Below are 23148 nucleotides of genomic sequence, written 5' to 3' on the forward strand. Positions count from 1 at the left end.
GAAGATACAGATATGCTGAGTGATAGTTTTCAAATTGTCTAAAATATTGTATGTTTAGTGTAAGTAAAGGAATCCATAAATATGGCTTGTTTTCTTTTACTGCTTTCTTTCGACCAGATATACAGAGCTGTGGTATGGACCAGTTATTTACCATACTATCCCACCATACACCCTGTGCCTTTTGGGACGCATCCACCATTCTCCCTACTTTCTATCCTGGAACCCAAGGCCTGACTCAGCTACTCAGAAAATATTTCTCAAAATAGTGCATTTGGGAATAAGCCCATTTTCCACAGATTTCCTAGAAGACACATTCCAAAACGTTGAATTCTATGGAACTGTTCTGATCTCTCTGTGAATCCTTGAAGATGCCCAACATCCACTGTTTTTTTTTTTTTTTTTTTTTTTGCAGACAGTTCAGGGAACTCCTGCAATGTCACCTGTGGCCACCAGAGGAGGTGTGTGCTCTTAACATGAAACTGCTCCACCCCTGCAGAAGATATAAGTTAACCTCCTTTTGGACTTCCTTCATAATCTCTGAGAATTTCTTGAAGGATAGAATAAATATCAATCTACAGATTCTTGCAGATCTATTGACAACTCCGTACAAGTGACAACCTAAGGTACTACAGTGACTAAAGTGCATCCGTTCTTACACATACCAATACATAAAATTATAAATGATTGAATGAAGGCCTCTGGACCCTCCCCTCAGAGGAGACAAAAAATGAACCCCAAAAGGTCACAGATCAAAATTCAAGAGCTAAAACTATAAACCTCAGAGAAGAAAGCCTATGAAGAAATATTCCTGACCTTAGCTTTGTCATCTGTTTCTTAAGGATGAGAACAGAACTAACAAGTGTGTAAATTGGTCACTGACACGGATGCCTTTCCTCTGCACTCTACACGTGCTCTAAGGCACCAAGCAGGAACTGTACGAGTCATTTCTTTCTACATCCCACTTAGCAGTACCCATTACATTCTCCAGTTTAAGGATGGGGTCTGTAGCTTCAGAGCCCCGCTTGGTGTCGCCCCGCTAAAAAGAGGCTGAGCAGGGGCTATAACTGCTGTCTCTCTGCCATTGGACTCTGTATTCCATCCACACGGCTTACTCCTGGAACTCAGAAGTGCACAAAGCTCCACATCCAACCCCGAGGCCTGGAGACCTCACTTAATTCAAGGTGCAGTGGTGCCATTTCTGACTTGGGCTTGTCCTGGGTCTGTTGTCTGATGATGCTGTGGCTTGGCACTGAGGACTTTCCCAGTAACAGCCAGCCTTTGTCGGCAGGATGAGGTTTCTCCCTGAGTACAAAGGCTTATGTAACCTCAGAGTTGAGAAGTCTCTTCTGAAGCAACTGGTTGCAACCTTCTTGTGAGGTTGGGCCCACAATGTTGGCAAGCCCTGGTTTCAAACCTTGCCTGTGACTCAGTATGGATTATGGAAAGATGCAGTTTCTCAAAGCCTTGGTTTCCTTCTTCATCAAACAGAGACAGCATTTCTACCTTCCACATGGAATTGTTAGGGGGATTGAAAAATGTGATTCATGCTCTAAAAAGATACTCAGTAATCCTTAGCTTTACCTGCTAAAATTTGCTCACAGGGAGCACATTCCTGTCATGGGCTCTGGGACTCTGCCTTACTGTGTCCCTTCAGCCTGCCAATCCAGGCTCCCCTGATTCATTTGTCCTTTCAGAAAGCCTTCATCTCCTCCAGTATGGTATCCCACAACACTGGGTCTCATCCATCAGACCCAGGCCAACCGTGGGGCAGAATGTTAGCCAGAGCTTGTGTCTTGGACATGGACAATCCTCAGTGTGGAGACTGGCAGGCTGGAGCCCCTGGAACTGTCACCTGTTTTGGGGAAAATATTGGGGGGCCTTGTGATGGGGCTCTTTCTCCCCAAAGCAGGGAAATTATTTTCCAAAGGCCAAAAGAGCATGAGCCCTGGGCACACCCCCCGTGGCCCCAGGCACCACTAAGAGAGAGCTCTGGAGGAGGCGGGGAGAGGGGCAAGGTTAGCTTGGTGCCTTCAGCTGCTTTAGGCCTTGGGTGCGCAGGATCTTGGGCACATAGAGGGAAGTGGTGGAGGCAAGGAGGCTACGCGGATGGCTGAGGATCCTCGACCTTTGCGCAGGGATTCCTGGGCCAGGTTCCATCCCCCGTCCCACCCCAAAGCCTGTGCCGCCACTGCTCTAGGAACTCAGATGCCTGCAAACTGGGGTGGGCCACATGGGAGGGAGTGCAAAGCAATCTAGCTGCAGCTCCTCCTGCTCCCGGAACTGCCTCTTCCAAGGGGCTTGCTAAGCTCCCAGCTGAGAGGGCTTGGAGCTTCTGGGGTGCCACCAGGTCCTCCTCACTACTTTCTGTGCACAAACCCCACCCTGGGCGCACTGCTGGTCACAGCGGTGTGTCCTCAAAGATAAGTGGTCAGGGACCTCCAAACAGCAACTGTGTCCCTGGGCCTCCAAGATGCCGACCTGCACCGGACTCCTCTGGCTCTTGCAGCCCAGGTTCACCATGCTTCTGGAAATGGACTTCTCTGGGTATTGAAAGAGCACTCCTTAAGGGGCCTGGCTCAGCCTCCCTGCTTGCGAGAAAGTGGAAGGCCTGGAGAGTCTCCACTACTGCCATTCATTCCTTCCCAAACACCCAGGAGGGCAGGCTACAGTTCTTGCAGAGACCTGAGGCCCTGGAGGTATTTGTTCTTGGGTCTTCAGTGCTTCTTGGAGTCAGGAGGCCCCATTCCCCCCAGACTGTACTGGGTGGGCTTGGGGGAGTCTGAGGAGGGTTGGTGCCCTTGAGCTGGGAAGCAATAGTAAAAGAAAAAGTTCCTTACTTCCTACATTTCCTTGACAAGTCCTTGCAACAAGTGGAGGGACCTTCCTCTGGGAGATCAGAGGCCTCCATGGTGACACTTTGTCTAGGGCAAAGGCAACCTTAGAGCAACCCCCAGGATCCCGTGAGTCTACTTTTAAAGATAGAGAAATTCCTCGGGAAATTTTCCTTCTCTCTAGTCCCAAGATACATGTTTGTGATCATAATCCAACTATATGCCCCACTGATAGACATCTAAAGGGTCTCATGACTGGCTTTTTACTGAACAGTAATAAATGATGATGGGGTCCATGATCAAAGGAGTGAGGCTAATACAAAGCAAAGGTCAAGCAAAGCTTTATTTCGTGACATCACTGAGAATCAAACTGACTGGCCGGGGACATCTCTTATGGACAGAGCGACACTCCCCCCCCCCAGCTTCACAGACTAGCTTTCATAGAGCAAAGGCCAAGTGGTTGAGCCTGGTCAATTAGATTGTAACACACAGAGAAAGTTGCATAGTCATGCTATGTCACACACGGGTGGCCAATTGAGTTACAATTTACCCTATAGTAGCTGTTTGAACTAGCCTATCACCTTAGTCAGAATTGGCGCCCAAGGTTGGCACCCAAAAGGTGGGGTTTACATTCTTTGGTGGTTAGGGAAATAGTATGTGTTCTTTACTGATTGGATATCTCTACCTGGCCTGACTCGTCCTTGCATTCAGGGCTCTGTTATCTCCAACTGACTTGACTCGTCCTTGTATTTGGGCTCTGTTATCAGGGACTGGTCAAACATATTTTACTGGTTTCCCAGACTTGTTTCTGTCAGGTTTCTCGGTAACTAAATGGAAATGAGACCGTCAAGACAAGCGAGGGTCCGAGAACAGATCTTTACTGTGGGCACCCTCGGGCGAGGTTCCGTGACTCAAAAGAGGGCAGTGAGTCGGGGACGTCGCACGCAAGACAAGGTGGCAGGGGTTTACATAAAGTTGAAAAGCAGAACTGTTTCCTATTGGTCAGCTCATTTGCAAAGGGTGGATTGTAAAATGACCAGTCAAGGTTACTTCCTTTTCTGGGGTTTGAGGAGTATTGGGTTCGGTTGGGGAAGTCCAAAAGGGGAGGTGTAGGGGCCTGCATCAAGCTGTTAGCAGGTCATTGATCCATTAGCGTCCCAAGAGGAGGTGATGACGGGAACCTCGGCCATTTTGGGGTATCCGCCAACTTGAAGAATTTCCCTTCCTGCCCGTCCCCAACAGTTTCTAAGTAAGTTCCTGGTCGGGGGGAGAGGGTCAGTTTAAGTTTACTGCACAAACACCAAAATGGCTGTTTTACCAAGATGGAATCGCTCTGGATAAGTAGGCCCTTACAAAGGACACATATTCAACAACAGCAAGCGCCTCCAGGTCATGGAAAGCTTGTTTTCAAAATTCCTTAGAGTCTTATACTGTCCCTAACCTGCTCCCTACCTGAGTATGTCATCAGTTACCTGTTACAACCCCATTGCAGCTCTTTCTGCCAATGGATCCTGTCCCTGTGCTTTAATGAAACCACCTTTTTGCATCCAAGACGTCTCATGAATTCTTTCTAGGCTATGGGCATCAAATCCCAACATGTCTACATCACCAGGAGCCCACAAAGAGCTGGTCACTGCCAGAGGACATTCAGTCCTGGACCCAGGCCAGAAGCAAGTCACAGCTCCCTGCCCTTTCCCTGTCCTCTGAAAAACAAAATAGGTCTTCTCCTTCCTAACTAAAGGCTTTTTGACTTTCCAGCCTTTCTCCTTTACCCCAGTGGTGCTGATCTCCCTCTGTCGTCCTCAGTATGTAGCTGCTGTGTGTTTTTTTTTTTTTTGATTATTATTATTTTCATTTTATTTATTTTTTCAGTGTAACAGTATTCATTCTTTTTGAACAACACCCAGTGCTCCATGCAAAACGTGCCCTCCCCATTACCCACCACCTGTTCCCCCAACCTCCCACCCCTGACACTTCAAAACCCTCAGGTTGCCCCAACCTCCCACCCCTGACCCTTCAAAACCCTCAGGTTCTTTTTCAGAGTCCATAGTCTCTTATGGTTCGCCTCCCCTCCCCAATGTCCATAGCCCGTTCCCCATCTCCCAATCCCACCTCCCCACAGCAACCCCCAGTTTGTTTTGTGAGATTAAGAGTCATTTATGGTTTGTCTCCCTCCCAATCCCATCTTGTTTCATTTACTCTTCTCCTATCCCCCTAGCCCCCCATGTTGCTTCTCCATGTCCTCATATCAGGGAGATCATATGATAGTTGTCTTTCCCCGATTGACTTATTTCACTAAGCATGATACGCTCTAGTTCCATCCACGTCGTCGCAAATGGCAAGATTTCATTTCTTTTGATGGCTGCATAGTATTCCATTGTGTATATATACCACATCTTCTTTATCCATTCATCTGTTGATGGACATCTAGGTTCTTTCCATAGTCTGGCTATTGTAGACATTGCTGCTATAAACATTCGGGTACACGTGCCCCTTCGGATCACTATGTTTGTATCTTTAGGGTAAATACCCAGTAGTGCAATTGCTGGGTCATAGGGTAGTTCTATTTTCAACATTTTGAGGAACATCCATGCTGTTTTCCAGAGTGGTTGCACCAACTTGCATTCCCACCAACAGTGGAGGAGGGTTCCCCTTTCTCCACATCCTCGCCAGCATCTGTCATCTCCTGACTTGTTAATTTTAGCCATTCTGACTGGTGTGAGGTGATATCTCATTGTGGTTTTGATTTGTATTTCCCTGATGCCGAGTGACGTGGAGCACTTTTTCATGTGTCTGTTGGCCATCTGGATGTCTTCTTTACAGAAATGTCTGTTCATGTCCTCTGCCATTTCTTGATTGGATTGTTTGTTCTATGGGTGTTGAGTTTGCTAAGTTCCTTATAGATTTTGGATACTAGCCCTTTATCTGATATGTCGTTTGCAAATATCTTCTCCCATTCTGTCAGTTGTCTTTTGGTTTTGTTAACTGTTTCCTTTGCTGTGCAAAAGCTTTTGATCTTGATGAAATCCCAATAGTTCATTTTTGCCCTTGCTTCCCTTGCCTTTGCCGTTGTTCCTAGGAAGATGTTGCTCCGGCTGAGGTCGAAGAGGTTGCTGCCTGCATTCTCCTCAAGGATTTTGATGGATTCCTTTCTCACATTGAGGTCCTTCATCCATTTGGAGTCTATTTTCGTGTGTGGTGTAAGGAAGTGGTCCAATTTCATTTTTCTGCATGTGGCTGTCCAATTTTCCCAGCACCATTTATTGAAGAGGCTGTCTTTTTTCCATTGGACATTCTTTCCTGCTTTGTCGAAGATTAGTTGACCATAGAGTTGAGGGTCGATTTCTGGGCTCTCTATTCTGTTCCACTGATCTATGTGTCTGTTTTTGGGCCAGTACCATGCTGTCTTGATGATGACAGCTTTGTAATAGAGCTTGAAGTCCGGAATTGTGATGCCACCAACTTTGGCTTTGTTCTTCAATATTCCTTTGGCTATTCGAGGTCTTTTCTGGTTCCATATAAATTTGAGGATTATTTGTTCCATTTCTTTGAAAAAAAATGGATGGTATTTTGATAGGGATTGCATTAAATATGTAGATTGCTTTAGGTAGCATAGACATTTTCACAATATTTATTCTTCCAATCCAGGAGCATGGAACATTTTTCCATTTTTTTGTGTCTTCCTCAATTTCTTTCCTGAGTACTTTATAATTTTCTGTGTATAGATTCTTAGTCTCTTTGGTTAGGTTTATTCCTAGGTATCTTATAGTTTTGGGTACAATTGTAAATGGGATTGACTCCTTAATTTCTCTTTCTTCAGTCTTGTTGTTGGTGTACAGAAATGCAACTGATTTCTGTGCATTGATTTTATATCCTGACACGTTACTGAATTCCTGTACAAGTTCTAGCAGTTTTGGAGTGGAGTCTTTTGGGTTTTCCACATATAATATCATATCATCTGCGAAGAGTGATAGTTTGACTTCTTCTTTACCAATTTGGATGCCTTTAATTTCTTTTTGTTGTCTGATTGCTGAGGCTAGGACTTCTAGTACTATGTTGAATAGCAGTGGTGATAATGGACATCCCTGCCGTGTTCCTGACCTTAACGGAAAAGCTTTCAGTTTTTCTCCATTGAGAATGATATTTGCGGTGGGTTTTTCATAGATGGCTTTGATGATATTGAGGTATGTGCCCTCTATCCCCACACTTTGAAGAGTTTTGATCAGGAAGGGATGCTGTACTTTGTCAAATGCTTTTTCAGCATCTATTGAGAGTATCATATGGTTCTTGTTCTTTCTTTTATTAATGTGTTCTATCACATTGACTGATTTGCAGATGTTGAACCAACCCTGCAGCCCTGCAATAAATCCCACTTGATCGTGGTGAATAATCCTTTTAATGTACTGTTGAATCCTATTGGCTAGTATTTTGGCGAGAATTTTTGCATCTGTGTTCATCAAGGATATTGGTCTGTAGTTCTCTTTTTTGGTGGGATCCTTGTCTGGTTTTGGGATCAAGGTGATGCTGGCCTCATAAAATGAGTTTGGAAGTTTTCCTTCCGTTTCTATTTTTTGGAACAGTTTCAGGAGAATAGGAATGAGTTCTTCTTTAAATGTTTGGTAGAATTCCCCTGGGAAGCCGTCTGGCCCTGGGCTTTTGTTTGTTTGGAGAGTTTTGATGACTGTTTCAATCTCCTTACTGGTTATGGGCCTGTTCAGGTTTTCTATTTCTTCCTGGTTCAGTTGTGGTAGTTTCTATGTCTCTAGGAATGCATCCATTTCTTCCAGATTGTCCAATTTGTTGGCGTAGAGTTGCTCATAGTATGTTCTTATAATTGTCTGTATTTCTTTGGTGTTAGTTGTGATCTCTCCTCTTTCCTTCATGATTTTATTGATTTGGGTCCTTTCTCTTTTCTTTTGGATGAGTCTGGCCAGGGGTTTATCAATCTTATTGATTCTTTCAAAGAACCAGCTCCTAGTTTCATTGATTTTTTCTATTGTTTTTTGGTTTCTCTTTCATTGATTTCTGCTCTGATCTTTATGATTTCTCTTCTCCTGCTGGGTTTAGGGTTTCTTTCTTGTTCTTTCTCCAGCTCCTTTACGCGTAGGGTTAGGTTGTGTACTTGAGACCTTTCTTGTTTCTTGAGAAAGGCTTGTACCGCTATATATTTTCCTCTCAGGACTGCCTTTGCTGTGTCCCACAGATTTTGAACTGTTGTGTTTTCATTATCATTTGTTTCCATGAATTTTTTCAATTCTTCTTTAATTTCCTGGTTAACCCATTCATTCTTTAGAAGGATGCTGTTTAGTCTCCATGTATTTGGGTTCTTTCCAGCTTTCGTCTTGTGATTGAGTTCTAGCTTCAGAGCATTGTGGTCTGAAAATATGCAGGGAATAATCCTAATCTTTTGATACCGGTTGAGACCTGATTTGTGACCCAGGATGTGATCTATTCTGGAGAAGGTTCCATGTGCACTAGAGAAGAATGTGTATTCTGTTGCTTTGGGATGAAATGTTCTGAATATATCTGTGATGTCCATCTGGTCCAGTGTGTCATTGAAGGCCTTTATTTCCTTGTTGATCTTTTGCTTGGATGATCTGTCCATTTCAGTGAGGGGAGTGTTCAAGTCCCCTACTATTATTGTATTATTATTGATGTGTTTCTTTGATTTTGTTATTAATTGGTTGATATAGTTGGCTGCTCCCACGTTAGGGGCATAGATATTTAAAATGTTTAGATCTTCTTGTTGGACAGACCCTTTGAGTAGGATATAGTGTCCTTCCTCATCTCTTATTAGAATCTTTGGCTTAAAATCTAATTGATCTGATATAAGGATTGCCACCCCAGCTTTCTTCTGATGCCCATTAGCATGGTAAATTGTTTTCCACCCCCTCACTTTCAATCTGGAGGTGTCTTTGCGTCTAAAATGAGTTTCTTGTAGGCACCATACTGATGGGTTTTGTTTTTTTATCCATTCTGATACCCTGTGTCTCTTGATTGGGGCATTTAGCCCATTAACATTCAGGGTAACTATTGAGAGATAATAATTTAGTGCCATTATTAGCCTGTAAGGTGACTGTTCCTGTATATTGTCTCTGTACCTTTCTGATCCACTACTTTTAGGCTCTCTCTTTGCTTAGAGGACCCCTTTCAATATTTCCTGGAGACCTGGTTTGGTGTTTGCAAATTCTTTCAGGTTTTGTTTGTCCTGGAAGCTTTTGATCTCTCCTTCTATTTTCAATGATAGCCTAGCTGGATAGAGTATTCTTGGCTGCATGTTTTTCTCATTGAGTGCTCTGAATATATCATGCCAGCTCTTCCTGGCCTGCCAGGTCTCTGTGGATAAGTCTGCCGCCAATCTAATATTTTTACCATTGTATGTTACAGACTTCTTTTCTCGGGCTGCTTTCAGGATTTTCTCTTTGTCACTAAGACTTGTCAATTTTACTATGAGGTGACGGGGTGTGGACCTAATCTTGTTGACTTTGAGGGGGGTTCTCTGCATCTCCTGGATTTTGATGCTTGTTCCCTTTGCCATATTAAGGAAATTCTCTCCAATGTTTCTCTCCAATAGACCTTCTGCTCCCCTCTCTCTTTCTTCTTCTTCTGGAATCCCAATTATTCTAATGTTGTTTCGTCTTATGGTGTCACTTATCTCTCGAATTCTCCCCTCATGGTCCAGTAGCTGTTTGTCCCTCTTTTGCTCGGCTTCCTTATTCTCTGTCATTTAGTCTTCTATATCACTAATTCTTTCTTCTGCCTCATTGATCCTAGCAGTGAGAGCCTCCATTTTTGATTGCACCTCATTAATAGCTTTTTTGATTTCAACTTGGTTAGATTTTAGTTCTTTAATTTCTCCAGAAAGGGCTTTAATATCTCCAGAGAGGGTTTCTCTAATATCTTCCATGCCTTTTTCGAGCCCGGCTAGAATGTTCAGAATCGTCATTCTGCACTCTTGATCTGACATAGTACCAATGTCTGTGTTGGTTAGGTCCCTAGCCTTCGGTACTGTCTCTTGTTCTTTTGTTTGTGGTGATTTTTTCCGCCTTGTCATTTTGTCCAGATAAGAGGGTATGAAGGAGCAAATAAACTACTAAAAGGGTGGCAAAGACCCCGGAAAAATGCGCTGTAACCAAATCAGAAGAGACCCCAAATTGTGGGGGGGAGAAAGGGGATAAAAACAGCTTCTGAAAAAAAAAGAAAGAAAAAAATTTAAAAAATAAAACAAATAAAAAATATAAAAAAGAAAGAAAAAATATATATATTTAAATGAACTAGTCAAAAAATATTAAAAAAGAAAAGGGTAAAAGTTTAAAAAAAAATTTAGCAGAAGAAGAAAAAAGAAAAAAGAAAAAAAAATTGAAAAAAGAAAAAAAAATTGAAGTAGCCGCAAGACTAAAGAATCATGGGGAGAAAGCCATGAGTTCCGTGCTTTGCTTTCTCCTCCCCTGGAAAAGCTCTGCTGTCTTAGGAATTGAATCTGCTTTCTCCTTGATAGATGAACTTCGTCCTGGCTGGATATTTTGTTGATCTTCTGGGGGAGGGGCCTGTTGTAGTGACTCTCAAGTGTCTTTGCCCGAGGCGGGATTGCACCGCTCTTACCGGCCGCCGGACTAAGTAATCGGCTCGGGTTCGCTTTTGGGTGCTTCTGTTCCCTGAACGCTTTCCGTAGAGTTCCGGAGGACGGGAATGAAAATGGCGGCCTCCCAGTCTCCAGCCCGGAGGAGCCGAGAGCCTGGGGCCCCACTCCTCAGTGCGCCCCCAGAGGACAGCACCCCATCACTCCCGTATCCCCAGCCTCTAGCCGCGCTCCGAGCTCACCCAGCCCGCGACCAGTTCAAGGTAACCCCGAGCTGAGAGTTTAGTCCTCGGCTCTGTCTCTCCAGCCGGCTTCTCCGTTCTAATACCTGCAAGCTCTCCGACACTCCGACACCCCCGATCCTTCTGTGACCCTGCGGGGCCTGGGGCCACGCTGGCCCTGCGTGGGCTTCACCCCGGTTTAGCCCCTGGAGCAATGTCCCTCAGTGGAACAGACTTTTAAAAGCCCTGATTTTGTGCTCCGTTCCTCCGCCACTTGCCGGGAGCCGGCCCCTCCCCCCGCGGTCTATCTTCCCGTCGTTTTAGATTCACTTCTCCGCCAGTCCTACCTTTCAGAAAGTGGTTGATTTTCTGTTTCTAGAGTTGCTGTTCTTCTTCTCTTCGCTCTCCCGTTGGATTTGTAGGTGTTTGCAATGTTTAGATAAGCTATCGAGCTGATCTCCTGCTACCTGATGTAGTCTCAGGCTGCTACTTCTCCGCCATCTTGACTCCTCCCCTGTTTTTTTTTTTAAGATTTTATTTATTTATTTGACAGACAGAGATCACAAGTAGGCAGAGAGGCAGGCAGAGAGAGAGGCAGGCTCCCTGCCAAGCAGAGAGCCTGACACAGGGTTCAATCCCAGGTCCCAGGGATCATGACCTGAGCTGAAAGCAGAGGCTTTAACCCACTGAGCTTCCCAGGCGCCCCTATGTAGCTGCTGTTTGAGTCTGGTTTTCGTTTGTTTTGAATTGACTCCAGATCAAGGAGCCATGGTGAGAACAGAGGGGAAAGAAGTCAGGGCCCTTGCACAAGTCAACTGAAGTGAGGAGCCCATAGCAGTTGAGGAAAATCTACACCCACAGCTACTTGGTGTCAAACATCATTCATGGGGCCTAGTGTCTTGTGATGCAGGAAAGATGTTAAGGTTTGAGCCAGTAGTCAGGAGAGAATTCTTGAGACATCTTTGGGGGAGAAAAATGATTTTATTAAAACACAGGGACAGGACTTGTGGGCAGAAAGAGCTGCACTCTTGTTGTGACAAGTAACTGATGATATACTCAAGTTGGGAAGGGTTAAGGATAGTGTAAGTCTCTAATAAACTTGGAAACAAGGTTTCCAGGACCTTGAGGAAGCTAGCTATTGTTAAGAAAAGGTCACATATTACTGTCTAATAAAACCATAGTCATGAGACCCTTCAGATGTGGGTAGGCCATATGCCTGGGGTATGATTGGGGATTTACAGATAAAGGGGATTCATAAAGGAATTCTTTTTTAAATTAATTTATTTATTTGACACAGAGAGACAGCAAGAGAGGGAACATAAGCAAGGGGAGTGGGATAGGGAGAAGCAGGCCCCCCACTGAGCAGGAAGCCAGATGTGGGGCTCAATCCCAGGACCCTGGGATCATGACCTGAGACAAAGGCAGAGTCTTTATGACTGAGCCACCCAGACGCCCCTCTAAAGGAATTCGTATATGTTAATGTAGGCTTACAAGATTCTTGGTGGTGGGGGGAGGGTCAGGCTAAGGTTGCCTTTTGTCCTTAGCAAAGTGTCAAATCTAGGCAGTTGAGTCCCTAAAGGAATGTCACCCTGATTGTTTCAAGGACTTCTCAATGGGCTATAGGTGGTAAAGAGATTTAATAATTTCTCTTCTGCCTTTGTTTCCCACATCTTTTCCCCCTGAGCAGTTTTGACTCTTAAATCTTTAAGGTTGCTGAGGGGGGAAAGTCTCATCTTCTCTGACTCCTTCCTGCTGAATAGGGGTGTAGAGATGTCCCTACCCAAGGGTCAACATTGGTGATTTAGGGCTTATATAGATACAGGATTTATGAATGCAGAGACAGTTGATTCCAAAGGAGACTACATGTGTGGATCTTCCCAAGTAGAAAGGATTAACTGTGGGCTTGAATTTAGGGCAGTGAAGGGGTCTCAGCACCCAGTGGAGAGATATGGGAGAAAACAGCCAAACATGCTTAGAATAACACAAAGAAAAAGAAGCCCAAATAAGCATCCTTTGATGGTTGACAAAAGTCCTTTTCCTGTCCAGTAGTTTAAGCAATCATTAAAGAAAAGAGAGAGATTATTAAAAGCACCAGTTTGAGTGTTCATGTCAGAATACCCAGAAGCAGTTTGTGGAATGTGTATTCAGCATTCTGTTTTTATGGTAGTACAAGTTCCACTTTGTGTAGTAGTTAAAACATCTAATCCCATTCTATTTTGCAGAACTGCTTTACACATTGCTGTCATTTCAGTTATTTAACAGTGAAACCTTGTTTTGGGTATCACTGTTGGCCTTGACCGTGTACTTATTAAGAACTTCCTTATGTGTGTCAAACAACATTCTCCAGTTCCAAAAAGGGAACAAAGGTGGATGGATGTTAGGTGGTCATACCAATGAGACACAGAACGTATCCATAATTGTCTTAAATTTGGAAGGTTGGTTGTATTGGCAATTGTTTTAATAATACATCCATGCATCCAGGCAAAACCCAGAGAACAGCGACCTGTCCAGCTTGGGGGAGGCTGTGGATGCAGATCAGAGCTGCATAGCCTTTTGGGTATTTTTAGGAAACAGTCTTCTAATTCAGGGCCTTCTTTAACTGCAGCCAATGGCTATTGAGTTTGGGAGAGTGAGCTTTTGAATTTATGTAAGAAGAGATGGTCTATTAACACTTTGTAGGAACCAAAGGAGTCCAAACAAAGGGAAAATTTCTCTTAGAAAAGGTTTGGTCACCTCAGTGGCCTTTTTACCCAAATAAGTAGCCTGGTGTAAACCTGTATTCCCTTCCATTGGTTATTTTTCGGGGTACAGAGTTTTTCTCATTATTAACAAGCCAGACCTGTGCATTTTTTAATATCCTTATTCCTGGGCTATGTGAACTTTTTTGGTGCAAATGGACTGGACTTAAGGACCCTATTAGATTTAGGACTGGTAAAAGACTTAACATTTCTTTATTTTGTGCTGCCTGCTTGGCTTCATGGTCTAGTGAATTGTTCCCTGTAGATTCTAAGTTCATATCATTTGATGTCCTTTGAGGTGAATTACAGCTACATATTTAGATAGGTATCCAGCCTCAAGAAGACTAATAATTTCAAGTCCATATTTGATTGGGGAATTATGACTTGATAATAATCCCCCTTTTCTCCAAATTATTCCATGAGTATGTCAGACTAGGAAAGCATATTTGGAGTCAGTATAAATATTCCATGTTAAGGCTTTGGACATTGCAAAGCATAAGTGAGCACTGTAGTATACCCAGCTTTTGTTATTCCTTTTCCTTGAAACTATTGCCATCAGTAAATTGACTGCTATCTGCATTTTTGATAAGGGCATCTTTTAAATCTGCTTGACTAGAGTAGACAGGATCAAGAACTTCTGAAGCGTTATGCCCTATAGAAGTACGATGGGTCAGGTCTAGGAATAAGGGTAGCCGGTTTTAACGTTTGAGAGGTCTCAAGTATTATCCAGGCATATCAACAAGCATACCCTGTATTTAATAAGTTGGCCTCCCAGCAACCATTGGTCGCCTTTGGTCTCTAAGACACTCTGGACCTGCTGTGAATTCATTACAGTCAAGAGCTTTGAAGATCTGTTAACCATGAGAGCTGTCGTATGCCTGGCTAAAACCTTTGTTTGCAATTGTGCATTAATAGAGGTGGCTTCTAGATAAGTATGAGTAAGGGAGAAAACCATCAAGAAGCCCTATTTGTTTAAGGTCCAGCGTTACAAATATGCCACTTCCCGATGGCGCATGGGAGAAGAATGAGGCACAAACAAGTCAGCTGCAAGAGAGAGAGAGCAGGGGTCAGCGGTAGAGATGAATGTTGCCTGAAACAACTCCTCAGTCTCATATTTACTGGATACTAGACAGTAACTAACAAAGGAGCTGCAGAAGACTGTACGTTAACCATATGCCTTATAGATAAACAAGAAGGAATATGAGTCATTCATTGATTATAAGTCTATAGATAAGCAAGAAGAAAGGCAGGATATGCCTGGTCAAGCAGTATAGAATTTATAGTTGAGCAAGTACATTCAAAGGGATCATCTAATTAACCCCAGGTGGTCTCTGGAGACAGAGAGATAACAGAAAAAAGAAGCAGGCAGCGTTCCACCCTGAGCAGGCCAGACATTCCCTGCTGCTCCACCTCAAGGATGTATATCATCCTCTCCCCCCAGAGGCCTGTTGCTAGTGCAATATAAAGAAGGTTATATTTAAGCATGCTTGTATGACTGGTACAATTACGTATAAGTTGCATTTTAAGTAATACATTGTTCTGAGGGACAGTTACACCAATAGCCTAATTATAAGGATTCACTGGCAAGTGGGAGCAGACTTGTCTCAAGACAGAAGGGCATCCCCAAGTGCATCATCCAGTCCAATCATAAAGAATGTGGAGTCATCTGTTATCTCTCCAATCCCCTAGGTAACCTTATGGAGCTGGGTATGCTCTGGATTTTAAAGAGTGATTCTGTTAACCCAGGATTTGTCAAAGTATTAGCTGGTTTATACAGTTGTTGGGAAATCAATCCCATTTTCCTGGTTTTCAAATAATCACATGTGCATGGGGTCCTGTTATTATCCCCACAAAATAAAAAGCAAGGAGATTGTCTATACATGAGCTATTCTGACCACTTTTGTGGAGTTGACCTCAAGTATCTAGCATATGCAGATATCACTCAAAGAGAATCAGAACTAAGATGTAACAACCACAAAGGTCTCAATAATAATTGAGACATAATTTCTCTCTCAGAAACAACCATAATTTCTAGAGATAGCCAAATCAAGACTAATTTGTTTGCATAATAAGTTGAGTTTTAACAAACTTGGCCTAATTATTTACATCAGCTTGTCAAGAATAGTTATTGATCAGATAGGTCTTTTAAAATCAGCCTTGTGGAACTTTTTATAAAGAATCTCTAGGTGGAACTTTTAGCAGCCTCTCCAGGACAGAAGCCAAGCCAAGTACATGCCATCAGACATGCCTGAAATATCTATAGATTTGGGTGAGTGACTTTCTCTTCACCTTGTCCCCAATATATCCTAAGTTTTCTGCACATGCCAGGAAGTGACAGTCTCTACTTACCTGCTGAGGCTGCTGGGAACTCTAAGCAAGGTATCGGGCTGGCATTTCCTAGGAGCTTTATGGCTCCAGGTTTTCTAAAGTCAAAATTCCTTAAAGCTATTTAGTCATATATGAGTCTATGCATGTCTCTCTGGAATGTAACATTCCAATCAAAGCCTTGGTAAAATAACCAATGGTTCCAATGGTGTCCTGTTACAACAAGAGATTCTTATTGAATTTATGCATGTGACTGTGATTGCCATGGAAGAAAGAATACTTACTGAGATCTTTTGCATTTCTGAGGGTTCAGGTAGAGAGAAAAGTTAAACACTTCATTTGGTTTACATATGAATACTTCATCAATACTCACGTTTCTGTACATCATAGTTATTTTAAGAGAAAGTTTCTTTAATCTGGAAGGTAAACATTAGAAAACCAGTAATGTTTTAAACAGGAGTCACCAAACTATAATCATCCTTTAGTTAACTTAGTCCCATGTTCTTAATTCTTATTCAGTTTGAATGCATCCTTAGTTAGTTCTGAAAATCCTTTTTTTTAAGATTTTATTTATTTATTTGACAGACAGAAATCACAAGTAGGCAGAGAGGCAGGCAGAAAGAGAGGGGAGGCAGACTCCCCATCGAGCAGAGAGCCTGATTCGGGGATTGATCTCAGGACTCTGGGATCATGACCCAAGCCGAAGGCAGAGGCCCCAACCCACTGAGCCACCCAGGTGCCCCTAGTTCTGGAAATTCTTACCCATTTCTGTTTTATGATCTTAAATATACTGAGTACTTGTATTTGTCCTAAAAGTACTTCTTTTTTTAAAAAGATTTTATGTATTTATTTATTTGACACAGAGAGAGAGCACACAAATAGGCAGAGCAGTAGGCAGAGGGAGAGGGAGAACCAGGCTCTCCACTGAACAGAGAGCCCAAATGTGGGGCTCAATCCCAGCAACTTGGGATCATGACCTGAGCTGAAGGCAGTCTTTCAACTGACTGAGCCACCCAGGCACACCTCCTAAAAGTACTTTTTAAGAAGCTCCTTAAAGATTAAAGTCAATTTGCAAGGCAGCAAGAACAATTATAAACTACAAAACTCCAGAAATAGATAACGATCCCATATGAGAGTTCATTATGATGCAATTGACAACGAAATTCACTTATTTTAGTGACAGGTAACACTTCCATAGCCAGAATATCGAGTGATGATGACCTTATACCAGAAGGTAACATACTACACAAACAAACCTAATTAGTCAACAAGACTTTGTTCATGATTTAGATCTTGGGGAAGTTTGTCAAAACCTTAGAAAGTTTTAAAGTACAGGCCTATGTGGATTAAGGATGTTAAAGACCTGATACAGGCAAAACATAGAAACTTGTTTTTCTAGGCAGGCAGAGAAAACAACTATTTACATTTTCTTATCAAGAGCAGGCAAACATTTCATAAAAAATTATCTTTCTTAACGGAGAAAGCAGACATTTGAAATCCATTCATTTCAATCTTAGTCTGTCCTGACCACATCTAAAATTCTGTTCCAAAGTTTTCCCTTCACAAACCTTCTACAACTTTCCTTTGCATTCAGATATTCTCCTAAGCCATTTCTTTCCAGGCAACCAGTGCCATTTAGGACAAAATTACCGCGTTTTACCTTCATCAAAAAATATATCTCCATTCCTTATATCTTTCTTATACATAGAGATTTGTTGTTTTCTTATTTCCATGAGTCTTAATTATATTAGGCAGAATTTTTCACTCTTAGAAAACTTAGGGGCACCTGGGTGGCTCAGTGGGTTAAATCCTCTCTCTCTCTGTCCAGTAAATAAATAAAGTCTTTAAAAAAATAAAGAAGAAACCTTAGTATCCATTGAAAACTAAATAGTAACCAATTGTGAACTGTCATGCCAGAACTCTAACTAACAAGTCTATGAACCGGTTAAGCAAAAAGCATGTTTACCAACAGACCCAAATATTCCTTGTTTGCAGTGAGTAGTGAAAAGCACAAACCTACCTCCAGTAATCTATGCATTAGCATTCCATCCTATTTGGAAAATATGGAGATGTCCAATGAATGTAATCCCATTACTCATCCAAGCAGGACTTTTTTTTTTTAAGATTTTATTTATCTATTTGACAGAGAGAGATCACAAGTAGATAGAAAGCCAGACAGAGAGAGAGAGAGATAGAGAGAGAGAGGGAAGCAGGCTCCCTGCTGAGCAGAGAGCCCAATGTGGGACTCGATCCCAGGACCCTTAGATCATGACCTGAGCCGAAGGCAGCGGCTTAACCCACTGAGCCACCCAGGAACCCCCAAGCAAGACTTTTAAGTTTCAGGTTTCCAAGGATTTTGAAAGCTATCTTAACAACTAGGGATAAAAACTTGGAGAGAAACAAAATTAACAGTCATTTTAATTCATCCTTTTGCTAACAAGTTGAAACAGAGATAATAAGAGCTTATTTGACCTTCAGCAAACCTCAATAGAAGTTCCAGGTTTAGTGCTGATAACTGTAAGGACATGTCTATCTTAATTAGATCAACAAAGGTAAATTAGTTTATTTATCTTTTATAAAGACTGTATTTATTTATTTGACAGAGATCACAAGTAGGCAGAGGCAGGCAGAGAGAGAAGAAGGGAAGCAGGCTCCCTACTGAGCAGAGAGCCCAATGCGGGGCTCGATTCCAGGACCCTGGGATCATGACCTGAGTCAAAAGCAGAGGCACCCAGGTGCCCCAAAGTAAATTAGTTTAAATAGTGAATTGTGTTCTACCAGAATCGTGCCCCTTGTCAATGTTTCCCTGGAACATGGGTGGAGAAAAATCTGGAGTGGGTCGTGTTCAGGTCCCAGGGTACTCTTCTTGCTCCTTGAGAGAAGCAAGTGGCGCCAGTGGCGCCAGAGGCATGGGGGATTGTCTAGAAGCCACTAATGCAGGCCACACTCACAGTGGTGCAGAAACATGAGGAGGGGGAGGCAGAAGAGACATAGTGCTGCCTGGTACTAACTTCCAGCAAAAACATAGGTTTTCTCTTCCCCATTGAGTAGCCCTGGGCTAGAGCATTACTGCCAGAGAAATCACCATGAAAGTGTTCCAGTAAGACCGGACTCCTTGAAGAGCCCTGGGAATGAGAGTAAGGGAAAAGAAGACAAAATTCTTACCAAGTTCGCACCCCAGCTCAAAGTCCAGATGAGACTCTGGACTGTAAACCCCACATTGGGATCCATATGATACAGGAAAGACCTTAGGGTTCAAAGCCGATAGCCAGGAAGAATTCTTCAGACATATTTGGTGCAGAATGGTGATTTTATTAAAACATGGTGACAGGATCCGTGGGCAGAAAGAGCTGCACTGGAATCTTGAGGAGTGGTCCATTATATACCTTCATGTTGGGAGGGGTTTAGGGATAGTGTAAGTCTCTAAGGAACTTGGAAGCAAGGTTTCCAAGACATTGAGGGGGTTAGCTACTCTTGGGAAAAGGTCCTTTATTACTGTCTAATAAAACCTTTGTCATGAGACCGTTCAGATGTATATTTGCGGGCCATATGGTTGGGGGATGAAAGCAAACATGTATCCGGGGGGTTCAGAGATAAAGGAAATTTCTAAAGGAAAACTTATATGTTAAAGTATGCTTACGGAATCCTTCGTGGGGGCAGGGGGAGGGGAGCATGGGTTAAGATTGCATTTTAGCCTTAGCAAAGTATCAACATCGAGGCAGTTGCATTCCTAGAGGAATGCCACTCTGCTTGTTTCAAGGATATCTCAATGGGCTGTAGTGGTAAGGATATATAATAACTTCACTTCTGTCTTTGTTTCCCACATTACTTTTGTCTCCTCTTGCATAAACCCTGATGTAGGGATGCCTGAGTGGCTCAGTTTGTTAAGCAGCTGCCTTCAGCTCAGGTCATGATCCCAGCATCCTGGGATAGAGTCCCACTTCAGGATCCTTGCTCAGTGGGGAACCTGCTTCCTCCTCTGCTTCTGCCTGCCATTCTGCCTGTGCTCACTCTCTCTGACAAATAAATAAAATCTTTTCTAAAAAATAAAAAATAAATCAACTCAGACGTAGGCATGACTGGATGTTCTTCCCCTGTATTCTGGGCCTGTGTTCACCTGGGTCCTCTCCTTTCTCATCCCAGGCTGTGCTGGCCCCACCTGCCCTTCCTCCTCTTCTCCTGCAAGAATATTCCGTCGGAGGAGTCAAGATGGCAGAGAAGTAGCAGGCTGAGACTACATCAGGTAGCAGGAGATCAGCTCGATAGCTTATCTAAACATTGCAAACACCTACAAATCCAAAGGGAGAGCAAAGAGAAGAACAGCAACTCTAGAAACAGAAAATCAACCACTTTCTGAAAGGTAGGACTGGCGGAAAAGTGAATCTAAAACGACGGGAAGATAGACCGCGGGGGGAGGGGCCGGCTCCCGGCAAGCGGCGGAGCAACGGAGCACAAAATCAGAACTTTTAAAAGTCTGTTCCACTGAGGGACATTGCTCCAGAGGCTAACCCAGGGTGAAGCCCACGCGGGGTCAGCGTGGCCCCAGGCCCCGCAGGGTCACAGAAGGATCGGGGGTGTCAGAGAGTCGGAGAGCTCGCAGGTATTAGAACGGAGAAGCCAGCTGCAGAGAACGAGCCGAGGACTGAACTCTCAGCTAGGGGTTACCTTGAAATGGTTGCGGGCTGGGTGAGCTTGGAGCGCGGCTAGAGGCTGGGGATACGGGAGTGATTTGGTGCTGTCCTCTGGGGGCGCACTGAGGAGTGGGGCCCCAGGCTCTCAGCTCCTCCAGGCCGGAGCCTAGGAGGCCGCCATTTTCTTTTTTTTTCTTTTTTTTTTTTTTTAAGATTTTATTTATTTATTTATTTGACAGTGAGAGAGCGAGATCACAAGTAAGCAGAGAGGCAGGCAGAGAGAAAGAGAGCGGGAAGCAGGCTCCCTGCCAAGCAGAGAGCAGAGAGCCCGATGTGGGACTCGATCCCAAGACCCTGAGATCATGACCTGAGCTGAAGGCAGCGGCTTAACCCACTGAGCCACCAAGGCACCCCGAGGCCGCCATTTTCATTCCCATCCTCCGGAACTCTACGGAAAGCGTTCAGGGAACAGAAGGTCCCAAAAGCGAACCCGAGCCGATTACTTAGTCCGGCTGCCGGTAAGGGCGGTGCAATCCCGCCTCGGGCAAAGACACTTGAGAGTCAATACAACAGGCCCCTCCCCCAGAAGATCAACAAAATATCCAGCCAGGACGAAGGAAAGTAGGTTCATTTCCTAAGACAGCTGCGCAATTCCAGAGGAGGAGAAAGCAAAGCACGGAACTCATGGCTTTCTCCCCATGATTCTTTAGTCTTGCGGCTACTTCAATATTTTTTTTCTCTTTTTTCAATTTTTTTCTTTTTTTTTTCTTCTTCTGCTAAATTTTTTAAAACTTTTACCCTTTTCTTCCTTAACGTTTTTTGACTAGTTTATCTAAATATATATTTTTTTTTCTTTTTTTTTTCATATTTTTTCTTTGTTATATTTTTTAAATTTTTTCTTTTTTTTTTTCTTCAGAACCTGTTTTTATCCCCTTTCTCCCCCCCACAATTAGGGGTTTCTTCTGACTTGGTTACAGTGCATTTTTCTGGGGTCTTTGCCACCCTTTTAGTAGTTTATTTGCTCCTTCATATCCTCTTATCTGGACAAAATGACAAGGCGGAAAATATCACCACAAACAAAAGAACAAGAGACAGTACCAAAGGCTAGGGACGTAAGCAACACAGACATTGGTAATATGTCAGAATAAGAGTTCAGAATGACGATTCTGAACATTCTAGCCGGGCTCGAAAAAGGCATGGAAGATATGAGAGAAACCCTCTCTGGAGATATTAAAGCCCTTTCTGGAGAAATTAAAGAACTAAAATCTAACCAAGTTGAAATCAAAAAAGCTATTAATGAGGTGCAATAAAAAATGGAGGCTCTCACTGCTAGGATCAATGAGGCAGAAGAAAGAATTAGTGATATAGAAGACCAAATGACAGAGAATAAAGAAGTCAAACAAAAGAGGGACAAACAGCTACTGGACCATGAGGGGAGAATTCGAGAGATAAGTGACACCATAAGATGAAACAACATTAGAATAACTGGGATTCCAGAAGAAGAAGAAACAGAGAGGGGAGCAGAAGGTCTATTGGAGAGAATCATTGGAGAGAATTTCCCTAATATGGCAAAGGGAACAAGCATCAAAATCCAGGAGATGCAGAGAACCCCCCTCAAAGTCAACAAAAATAGGTCCACACCCTGTCACCTAATAGTAAAATTGACAAGTCTTAGTGACAAAGAGAAAATCCTGAAAGCAGCCCGAGAAAAGAAGTCTGTAACATACAATGGTAAAAATATTAGATTGGCAGCAGACTTATCTACAGAGACCTGGCAGGCCAGGAAGAGCTGGCATGATATATTCAGAGCACTCAACGAGAAAAACATGCAGCCAAGAATACTCTATCCAACTAGGCTATCATTGAAAATAGAAGGAGAGATCAAAAGCTTCCAGGACAAACAAAAACTGAAAGAATTTGCAAACACCAAACCAGGTCTCCAGGAAATATTGAAAGGGGTCCTCTAAGCAAAGAGAGAGCCTAAAAGTAGTAGATCAGAAAGGTACAGAGACAATATACAGGAACAGTCACCTTACAGGCTAATAATGGCACTAAATTATTATCTCTCAATAGTTACCCTGAATGTTAATGGGCTAAAAGCCCCAATCAAAAGACACAGGGTATCAGAATGGATAAAAAAACAAAACCCATCAGTATGTTGCCTGCAAGAAACCCATTTTAGAGGCGAAGACACCACCAGATTTAAAGTGAGGGGGTGGAAAACAATTTACCATGCTAATGGGCATCAGAAGAAAGCTGGGGTGGCAATCCTTATATCAGATCAATTAGATTTTATGCCAAAGACTATAATAAGAAATGAGGAAGGACACTATATCCTACTCAAAGGGTCTGTCCAACAAGAAGATCTATCAATTTTAAATATCTACGCCCCTAACGTGGGAGCAGTCAACTATACCAACCAATTAATAACAAAATCAAAGAAACACATCAATAATAATACAAGAATAGTAGGGGACTTGAACACTCCCCTCACTGAAATGGACAGATCATCCAAGCCAAAGATCAACAAGGAAATAAAGGCCTTCAATGACACTCTGGACCAGATGGACATCACAGATATCTTCAGAACATTTCATCCCAAAGCAACAGAATACACATTCTTCTCTAGTGCACATGGAACTTTCTCCAGAATAGATCACATCCTGGGTCACAAATCAGGTCTCAACCGGTATCAAAAGATTAGGATCATTCCCTGCATATTTTCAGACCACAATGCTCTGAAGCTAGAACTCAATCACAAGAGGAAAGCTGGAAAGAACCCAAATACATGGAGACTAAACAGCATCCTTCTAAAGAATGAAT

This window comes from Meles meles, chromosome 15 (assembly GCF_922984935.1).
Source record: "Meles meles chromosome 15, mMelMel3.1 paternal haplotype, whole genome shotgun sequence".
Classification (NCBI taxonomy): domain Eukaryota; kingdom Metazoa; phylum Chordata; class Mammalia; order Carnivora; family Mustelidae; genus Meles; species Meles meles.